Genomic DNA, 10832 nt, shown 5'->3' with positions numbered 1-10832 from the left:
GCGGTTCCACAAAGGAGATGTGGGTTCCACGTGTAGCATCAAGGAGAGCCCACCCACCACCCACTCCCCAGGAAGGTGACCCCTAGAGCTCTCGGGACAGAGACGGCACCCTCACCAGACACAGCTCCCACTCGCAGTCAGAGTGGACTTTTATTAGGAAATCACCCTGCAGACACACTGAGAAGTGCTGTGCTGTGGGTTCAACGTTTCCTGAGGAAGGAGAATCACAGTATCAGAGCTGTCAGAGGGACGGGAGCCTAGGGCGGGCAGCTGCTCGGGGAGGCCTGCGGCCAGCACCCCTCACAGCGACAGGACTCACATCAAGAACCGGCACACAGACGCGACACAAGAAACACGCCAGAGCACACACATCTGCACTACGCTTAAATAAACAATAAATACAGAATTCCATTTGCTGTCGTCCGTGCCTGAAACAAAAGGAGCCAAAAGGGATGAAGAAAACCAAAAAGTCGTTCTTTCCATTGGACCGAGGGGGAAATATCCCCAAATTATCAAAATTCCTGTTACAAAATACTTTTTTAAAATTCCATTATTAAAAGAATAAATAACAAAATATATAAAAAATAACTCAGTTGCATTAAAATCATAACTAGAAGTTATAGCAAGATTTTTTGTGTGGCCTATCTCATAGTGAAATCGTTAATTTCGCTTTGATTTCATTTATTTCCCTCTCGTGTGTCCTAGTGTGGGATCTAGGTAAAATAGTATAAAATTAATAAATAAAAATGTTAAATAAATAGCAAACGTTAACATAAGAGGTTGTGAATATAAATACTTACATTTTGACAAAATTAAATAATTTACAGAATAATTAAACTAACTACTTTCTTATTTCTTCCAGGAAGTGCAATTTCTCTACTTTTAAATACTAACTTGGAATCGCAGTCACAGCTGATTTGGACTCTATTTACACGTTAGGAACATTGTGTTTTTAACACATTAAATCAAAATTTACCTTCTTTCGAATCTCGAATGGATCTAAAAAGAAGTGACACCTTGGTGCTCTCTAGTTAGGAACTTATCCCCTGACCTCGCTGACACTGTCCCCGCCTCAGTAAAGCTCGCCATGACCCGGGTGGCGGGCGGGTCACGGGCCACGTGGGCACACAGAGAGCCAGCGGCCCCGGCCTCGACCCCAACATGGGCCTAAAGGCCACAGCCTCGAGGGAGCCAAGCCCTGAGCACAGGGTCTGCAGGCCCGGCCGGGGGTGCTTCCACGCGGAGCTGGTGCTGTCTTTCAGGGGGTCCCGGGCCAGCGTCCTCGAGGCCTACTCCTAACCTACCCTCTGGAACGCTGTTCTCTTCCACCCTTAACGTAAAAACTGAATTAAAGGACAACAGGAAACACACTTGCCACGCGGCCTCACCGCGCAGGCGCACTGGCCGCTCCCGCTGACTCATCACACGCACCACCGCCCGGCCGGGCTGCCCTCTCGGCCTTGACAGACAAAGGAGTACTGTGGTTGCAGCTCCAAAACTTCCCTGAGAACCTGGTCCTTGAGTTTCCCCTGGAGACTTCGAGCTTTCAGAAGCAAAAATAAATCACTTTGTAATACTTCACGCCCCGCACTCGCGTGGAGAGGTCAAGGCCTCCGGCCCGGCGAGCGCATCGCTTCGAGGGAGACACGGATTTCCAGGCACCCCTCTGGGTAAACCCCCCGAGGCCGCCCTGGGCTGCCAACTAGAAGTCACTGTGAGTTGGGAATCTCCACTGGGAGGGCAGGGCAAGGGAGGTAAAAGATGGAGGCAAGTCGGGGTACCCCCGGTGCCCCGGATCAGCACGAGGGCTCCTCACACGAGGAGGACTAGACCTGGATGCCCCTCACGGCCTGCTTGATGCTCTCGAGGAGGTCCTTGTTCTCGGGGTTCTGGTAGCACTCCTGGTTGGAGTACATGTCGGTGAGGGTGCTTACATAGGCATCAAAATTCTGTTCGCATATTGGCTCCTAGAGAACAGAACCAGGTTAGCAAGGCCCATCTGTGCAGGGGGCCCCAGGGTTTCCAGAAGCAAGGGAAATCGATGTGGGAGATCTCGGACCCACACGCCCACGCCACCAGGGACAAGCCCACGGACCCACCACGGGCGGCACTCGGGCTGAGACAACCACGGCCCAGGCTGCTCAGGGCGCCACAGCCGCCATGGCCAGCTGTCTGCCCAGGCAGAGCCCCCGGCTCAGGGCCCTTCCAGCGAGACCCCAGAGGCAGAGGGGCGCCCGCCCTCCCAAGAGCCCGAGGACGTGGCGCCACGGGGCCGCCGCTACCTACCATGTGCGGAAGGCGGATGTTGGCAAGACTTTGGATGAGGGCTTGGCTCAGGCCGGACAGCTCCAGGAACAGGGCTTCGTTCTGCTCCTCGATGAGCCTGTTCTCCTCCTCGATGCTCTTCAGGCTCCTCTCCATGGACGAGATCTGCGCCAGACAGAGACGGGAGCTGCCTTCCGACGCATCCCCTGGGAGCGCACGGGGCGTGCCCGCTGGGCCACGCCTCACGTCCCTCTGTGAGAGGGTGAGGAGGCAGAGGCCCTGCCGCAAGTGAGGGCTGGCAGCACCCTGGTCCCTGGGTGGAGGAGGGGATGCAGTGACTGGGCCAGGGCGGGGGTGCCACGGCTTTATGTGCCCCACGGGGTGGAGAGGAGCACAGACTGAGGCACCTGGGCTCAAGTCCCAGCTGCTACTAGCTTCCTGTTCTTCCTCTCTGGTAGGGACACTGTACACACCTTGTGGGACGTCCACCTGCCTTTGGGTTTCCCCCACCAGAAAGACCAACCAAGTGCCTTATTAAAGCTGTGAAGGTGGGCTTCCCTGGTGGCACAGTGGTTGAGAGTCCGCCTGCCGATGCTGGTGGACGCGGGTTCGTACCCCGGTCCGGGAGGATCCCGCATGCCGCAGAGCGGCTGGGCCCGTGAGCCATGGCCGCTGAGCCTGCGCGTCCGGAGCCTGTGCTCCACGGCGGGAGAGGCCACAACAGTGGGACCCGCGTACAGCAAAAAAAAAAAAAAAAAAAGTAAAGCTGTGAAGGCAAGCAAAGCAGGCCGCTGCAGCTCTCTGCGACTCACAGCGGAACCAGCACGCCAGAGAGCATCCTGGGATTTCTGGCACAAACACTGCTCCTTCTCTGGACCCAGCAGGGCACTAGGAGGGAGCCTGGAAGTTCTCCCAGGGGCTCTAAGGGCTCCACATGGAGCAGCAGAGCACGGTGATGACAGGGCTCATGGCCATGGGCGTCTCGCCTGCTCTAGGCGCCACAGGCACACATGAGTCTCAGGGCGAGCAGAACCCTGTGCAGAGGGTCACCACCCCATGGGGAAGGTGGGAGAGAAGCCAACCCCGGGGCCTGGCCCAGAGGAGACACGCTTGGGAGGGCAGCCCCCAGCCTCGCTGCATCTCAAAGGAGCCTCAGGCAGAGGCAACCTCATGCAGTGTGTGTGACACACCAAGCCATCCCTCAGGGGCAGGATGGCGAGCCGCCGTTCAGGAGGCTACGGCTCTGTGACCTGCGGCTGGGAAGCATCACTCTCTCACCGCCTAGTGACAAGCCTTTGGCTTTAAAAACGTTTTGAGGAGAGGTCCGGAGCCTGCCTTCTCTGCCTGAGCCCTCCTGCGGAGCACACAACTCAAAACTCCCTGGACGGGAAAGGGGATCCAAGTCCTTCCAAAAGGACGATAGTGAATACTCTGTCTATAAATAGGTGGGCATTGGCAAGTAAAGAGAAATCAGAGGTGCTTGCCAAGGGTGCTGACACTGGGAGATCCCTTGGACTTTGAGAAGGAAAGGAGCAGGGAGGTATGGGGGGGACAGCCACCCAGTGGGGTGTCTCGGGCCCCAGAGACAGCCCCTGCACCCCTGCTCTGCTTCCACTGCCTGTGAACGTGGAGAAGACGCTGCACAGCAGGACAAAACTCCCTCCAGATCCTCATGGGCTGATGCTCCTTTTACACCAGTTCCTGGGTAACGGGAGGTCAGCGTAGAGGCCCGTCTGCCAGGGGAAGGAGGGGCGGCACAAGTCACGTGGACTCCAACATCTCACACCTCCCATCCACCCCCTCTGCCCTCCAGCTCCGCAGCGCCAGGTCACCTCCTTGTCCTTGGGGACGTGGCTGTGCGCGGCCTCCCCTTCTGTGCCCCTAGCTCTGCTCCAGCCCCCACTCAGCAAGGGAAGGGCATGGTCTTCTTTTCAAAACAGACCATCACCGTTCTTTGTAGGGTTTTGTTCTTGTTTTTTTCTGGTTGCAAATGTTCGATTTGGGGAAATCAGAGAGGTAGGAGGCAGACACCTAGTAACGTGTAACCCTGTCCCTCAGCACAGCAGTTCTTTCTGGGTCGGACACCGTGCTCACTGCTTTCCTCGTAGAAATGCATTCACCTTACAACAGATGAACGCAGTAGGTTCTCTTATTATCTCCACGCTACCTGGGAGGACATCCAGGTACGGATCAGATGAGAGCCTCACAAGGTCACAGAGGTGGTTTGTGGCAGCGCTGGGCTGGAACCCAGCACCAGCCGGGCTCTGAGGACCCACACTGGGGTTCTGCTCCTACTAACCAACGGGACTGACAGCCACCAGCACCTCAGGACTCCTGACGCCGCCGAGCAGAGCACGTGCTGAGCAGAAGCTGGACAAGGCGCTGGGCTCCCCGCACACTCCCCAGAAGAGGAGGCCGAGGACGGGAAGGACATCCTTGGGTTGGAGGGCGGGGCGGGGGCAGGCAGGCAGCACCACCCACCTGGGACTGCAGCTGCACCATGGCGGCCTCCATCTCGGAGTTGGACTCGTTCAGGTCGCGAATCTCCTGGTTCAGCTGCTTGATCTCCTCGTCGCTGTCCAGCACTGCCCCAGAGAGAAACCTCAGTCGTGGCTCTCGCAAGTGGGGGTCAGCCGAGGCCTGATGTCTAGATGGACCCAGGGACCCCCTCCCCAAGCAGAAGCCCTGGCTCATGGCCCACATCTCAGGCTGGGAAAGGTGGCCTTCAGGACCAGCAGACGTGTGTCAGCTGTTTGCCTCCTGGCCCTGGGTCTTGGTGGGAAAATAGACGCCTCTGGGGCAAGTGTTAATTGCTGAGATAAAAATGGAAGTTTTTCCAATGGCGCTGATTTCCTCAGCTTCCCTCTTCATTGAGCCTGAGTGAGTTCACAGGCCCACACTATGGCTTCCAGCGCGGCCAGCAGGGCTCACCAGCCCCCAGGTTAGAGCCGTAACGACCACGCGAGGGCACAGGGCAGCCAGAGGCTCTGAGCCCAGGTCAGGAGGGCCAGCGGCTCAGCTCAAGAGCTCTGTCCCCACCGCGACTCGCTCCAGGGCGGCTTTGCTTCCCGACCCACTTCTCGCCAGTGCCACCCGCCCACTCTGGCCGCAAAGACCACGTGCAGGGGCTGCAGGATGGCAGCCTTACCATCACTCGTCTTGAATTTCGTGCCGAGAACCTCATCCCCTGAGACTTTTCCCTTCTTTCCAGCGAAGGTCGCTCTGGGACAGCCGGACAAGCTGGAAGCAAAGGTCACACGTGAAAAGCCAGGGCAAGCTCACGCACCATGGGCCAGTCTGAGGTCACATGTCACAGCGAGAGCTGGCGGCCTGGTGGGATCCTGTCTGGAATGTCATCGCTCATCCCCGGTGGCCCTCGCTCCCAACTCCAGCCCCCAGGCTCCCTCAGTCCTCAGCAGCCCAGGCCATTCCCAGCTCAAGCCACTGCCCTGAAGTCTTGTCCCTCGGACGGCTCAGGGCAAGCACCACACCAACATTTCAGAAAGGACCTCCTAGCCGCTTCCTGCTGCTATCTCCCCGCAGTGTGTACCATCCTTCACCAAACTAGGTATTTAACTTATGTGCTGGTTTGCAGGGGGGCTGGTGTCCTCTTGTTCTCCAGAGACTGATACTTGATGGACTTCCAGTAATGGCTTGTGGAATGAATGGGCTACCAGTTCGGGTCTTGCTTTTTCCTCGAGAAACTACCATTTACACCTGAGCCCTGGTCTGGCCCTCCCTGGGAGCCTTGCCCACAGCCCCGCAGCTGGGGCCCTCCTGGGTGATGCAGGGGCAGGGAGGCTGGGATAGTCACCTCCTGTGGGTGAGGAAGCTGCCGTTGGCATGGCCAGAGCCGTCGCAGCCCGGGGTGGGGCAGGTGGGCCCCTCGTTCTTCAGGGGCTTCCAGGAGGAGGATGAGCCGTTGAGGGAGCCCTCTTTCTGCCTTCGGGCGGCCAGAGGGCAGCCCGACGCACTTCTGTGAGAGGCGTATTTGCCGCTGATGTGACCAAGCCCCACGCAGCCTGGAACTGGGCACCTGGGCACAGAAAGGTCAGAGGTGAGCCCCAGGTGCCGGAGCCCAGAGACCGCCCCCCCCCAGGCCAGACCCTGAGACACGCCAGGGTCTCCTGGACGAACTCCAGGCCTTGGAGCAAGAGAAGCACAGGAAGCACAGGAGGCCCGGGGCCTCCCCAGCACAGGGCTCGCGCTCCCCCCCCCAGCACAGGGCTCGCGCTCCCCCTGCAGCACAGGGCTCATACTCCCTCCCCAGCACAGGGCTCGCGCTCCCCCCACTAGCCTTGGTCTCACATCCCCAGCACAGGGCTCGCGCTCCCCCCCCAGCACAGGGCTCGTGCTCCCTCCTCAGCCTTGGGCTCACATCCTCAGCACAGGGCTCGTGCTCCCTCCCCAGCACAGGGCTCGTGCTCCCCCCGCTAGCCTTGGCCTCACATCCCCTGCACAGCTGGGGGGTCAGCAGCCACCTTCTTGCCCCGATCCCCAGCAGCAGTGACCCCTGGGGCCTGGGGCTGGCTCTTGGTGGCCTCAGGTCCGGCATCATTTCTGCATCAGCCCAGAGGCCACTTGCTGGGAGCTTGCCCTGAGCACTGGCTGCTTGTCACCGCTTTCTACAGGCCACAGACCCAGCAAGCACAGAGGACCCAGTTCACAGAGAGCTCGCTGGGGTACAGACACGCCACAGGCAGGAAGCCCCCGGGAGGTGGCAGGGCTGGGGGACAGCGTGCTGCCTCGTGGCCCGCACACTCGGACTCATCTCACAGGCGCCCTCCTCAGCCGGGCCCATCCTCATACGTCCCCTTCTCAGCTCTCACCCCTTTCTCACTCATCCCAGCCACGTGGGCCCTAACGTGGGCTGTCCACCAAGCTGGCCCAAGGTCACCTTCGCCGCCGATCCAGAGCGGAGTCACTGCCAGGGGCCCCTGCAGGGGACTTGGGGAGGTTCCCTTCTATGTCCACCGCCAAGCCTGGACACCTCCCAACTGTGGGGTCCCAGGGGGACCACTGGGCACTGGGCCCGGCCGTCTGAGGTACCTGAGGTACCTGACGTTACAAGATCAAGAGGCCAAGTGAGAGTCACCAGCTGAATCTAAGCGCTTCTCTCCCGCTCTCCTTGCGAAACCCTTGTCTTCTCAGGAGGGGCTGCTGGGGTTTCCCGGCAACTGCCCTCGTGGTGAGTGGCTCAGATATGTCAACGGTGACTCTGCGAGTCTTTCCTCCACACCCCGGGTCCAAATCTTCAGAGCTGCCAGGTGACCTCATGTTAAGACGTGTGGCACACCCAGGGGGCCCCCGGTCAGAGGCACATCTCTTTGGTCAGGTGCCAGGGCGGCCGGGGGCCGCCGAGGCCTCTCCACGGGCAATGGATGTGCAGCTCCCGCCCCGCCACGCTGGAACCTCCACAGACTTTCCTTCTTCTTTTTTTATTGGGGTACAGCTGTTTTACAATGTTGTGTTAAGTTTCCACTGCACAGCGAGCGAAGCGGAGCTCCCTGTGCTATAGAGCAGGTCCTCGTTAGTTATCTGTTTTACACATATTAGCGCGTACGTGTCAATCCCAGTCTCCCAAGTCATCCCCCCCACCGCCTCCACAGACTGTCTAGGTCAGTTATTCAGTCGTGGCCAAAGGGATTTACTGCAACGTGCTGACCGACTCAAACGCTGCAGACACGAGACGCCCAGGAGGGAGCTCTTCCTCCACGGGTCCCTCCGCAGCCACGCCAGTGCCGGCCGACCAAGTCACGCCACGCAGCAGGGCCTGGCGCACCGACTGAGGTGTCTGCGGCCACCTGCCCTTGTCTAAGATGCTTGTCACTTACAAATACGGTTAGTCTATGGCTAGGGAGGAGATCCTATAAAACAGAGGTGCTAAGTGGGCGGCCCCCTCTCCTTGCCATGGAGCCCTTAGAAACTCCATCCATCCTGTAAATGGTGAACTGTTTCTACAAGTCACATTCTCCGCTTGGCTGCAGAATCTTGCTGTTTGTTTTTAAAGCAAAGTTGACAGCACATCAGGGAAAGGAAAACCACTTTTCCCCGTTAACCTGAAAAACGCTGATCTTGACTCTCATCGTCTGCAAAGGCAGCACAATTCATTTATCACCCCTACCAGCAGGATCCTTGCTAAACCCGTAACAGCGATGCGTCTGTACGATCACAGGCAAATGCCTAGGTTCTCGGAAGAAAAAATATTCTTTATCCACCCTCTCATTTAGTAGGTGGCATCCACAGTACCAACCACCATGTATTCTGCATTTTTGATTTAGCATTCATTACAGTTTTACTGTATAAATTAAATAAACAAGCCACTGCCTTATTACAGCAAACAGCCGGTGGGGCTGCCCCCTTTGAAGGGCATAATGCTGGTCAATTAGGCCCCTCCTCTGTGGCCAAGCAGATGTTTGGGTGGCCAAGCAGCTGGGGTGAGCTCCCGGGAGGAGCAACGGAACCTCGGGCCAGGTTGATCCCCTCCACAGAGGTGAGCGTCTAGCTGTTCCTGACAGTCAGGGCAGACCTGCTTCCTGTGCAACTGCGCGCCCTGCCCCAGCCAAGCCACCAGGCAGCCAGAGCCCTTCCCTTCCAGCCCTCACCCGCCTGGGGGCACCCGCTGCCTGCTCTACCTGGCGTCAGCTCTGAAAGTCCTGGGCAAGTTGGGTGCTGGGTCACCCTGTTTGCACCTGTGGCACAGCCTTGCCCCCACCTGCCAGTGGGGAGCTCGGGGGGTCCCTCCCGGAAGGATCAGTTTTCAGCGATACCAGCCCCCACCAGGCGAGTCACGGTCTGGGTCAGGGTTCATGACATGTCAGGAACCCCCAGTGAGAAGGTCCGTAGAGGGTTTCAGGCACTCCGATCACTTAAGGCCCAGGATGTCCTCTCTCCTCCCCACAGGACTCTTGAGGTCCCAGTTCAAGGTGACCCTCCCAGGCTCCCTCACTGCGCGTCAGCTCCCTTCAGAGGTGTGGGAGCGCGCACACGTGGTCAGAGACTTGCTGTCTTTCTCACCACCCTCTCGTCCTCGACTCTTTGCACCTGACCTTTCCCAGCAGGCCAGGAGCCGTGCAGACCGCAATGCCCGTGAGTGCCTGGGGTTGCCAGGCCCTGAGGTCCACGCCCAGGTGCCCAGGTGCGTGGGCAGCAGGGCACTCTGCCTCTCCCGGCCCGTCAAACGCCGCGAACCCGAGAAGCCCAGACAGGAGCCCGCGCACGCACACGGGTGCGTGTGCACACGGCTCCCGCCTGCAAGGTGTCCCCGTGCACAGTGCGAGCACGTCTGTAAAAGTGGGCATTGTCACGGCTATATTAATGCAAACAGAATCTAGAAGGAGCTTCTAAAATTATAAAAAGACCGGAAAACCCCAAGTCTGCACGGCAGCCAAGAGGCCGGCAGGGCCCGGACTCACTTCATCAGCTCAGGGTCTTCCTTGTCATCCTTTGCGGGTGTAGCCTTGGCTCCACTTTTCTTGGCACGAGGGCAGCCTGACAAGCTGGTTTTGAAAGAGGAAACAATGCCACAGTGGTCCAAGGACAGCAAAGCCTCACACCCCCCTGCCTCACCCCTCCCCTTAAGCCCTGTGACAGCAGCCCCAGCGGCCCCGGCAGCGGGGCCACATGCAGGAGGTGGCACCGCGAGCCCCCAGCTCTGGTCAGAGGGCGCCCTGGTCAGGCTCTGGGAACACTGGCAGTTCCCACGAAAGGGACGAAACCGTCTCTGGATGCAGCAACGTTAATGTCTTACTTGGAGCCTGGAACTTCGTCTGAGGAGGAAACCGTCCCCACCCGCTCCGGCCTGGCACCCAGGGCACGGCAGGCTCACCTCCGGTGCGATGCGTAGTTCCCCGTTATGTGGCCGGAGCCGTCGCAGCCGGGTGTGGGGCACCTGCGGAGGAGAGCGGAGCTGGGACCAGAGCCGCGGAAGTCACTTGGCCACAGAAGACGCCTCTGTACTCAGCCCCCTACAAGTCGTCTACCCACTAAGCTCTCACAGATGGCCACGTGTGTCCCGGCCGGCCTGCTGCCACGACCTCCGGGCCTCGGAGCTTGGCCACCCACGCTCCCCAAGGGGGCCCGGGGGGCGGAGAGGAGAGCACGTTTCCACTGCGGAATGATGGGCTCCTGACTCAGCCTCCTGCAGAGGACCAGGCTGGACTAGAAGGTTCCAGAACACATGTGGGCCTTTAAACAAGCGCTCAGGATGCAAACCTCACATCTAGGACCGGTTCATCCTCCTTGAGCTTGCTGGAGGAAGACGGCCTATTCCCACCAGGGCTGCCACCGTCGTGAGCACGAACAGACGGCACTGAGGCCCTGAGACGTGCCACCCCCAGGAGCGGCGACGTCGGGGCGTGAGTCCTACTTGGTGAGCGCCGAGTTCACACGGGCGTGGGCTTTCGAGGGATGGCTGGCACCGGCCGAGGGGAGGGAGGGGAGGAACAAAGCACAGAAGCCCAGCTGGGTGCACCCCAAGTGCTTGATGAATGTATCACGTAGAAGGTAAGACTTCCCCTCTGATACACCGGCTTGGGTTTTCTTATTTTTTCCCTGAATGTCCACTG

Source organism: Tursiops truncatus, chromosome 18, assembly GCF_011762595.2.
Source record: "Tursiops truncatus isolate mTurTru1 chromosome 18, mTurTru1.mat.Y, whole genome shotgun sequence".
NCBI classification, from domain to species: Eukaryota; Metazoa; Chordata; class Mammalia; order Artiodactyla; family Delphinidae; genus Tursiops; species Tursiops truncatus.
This window is presented reverse-complemented; position numbering follows the sequence as displayed.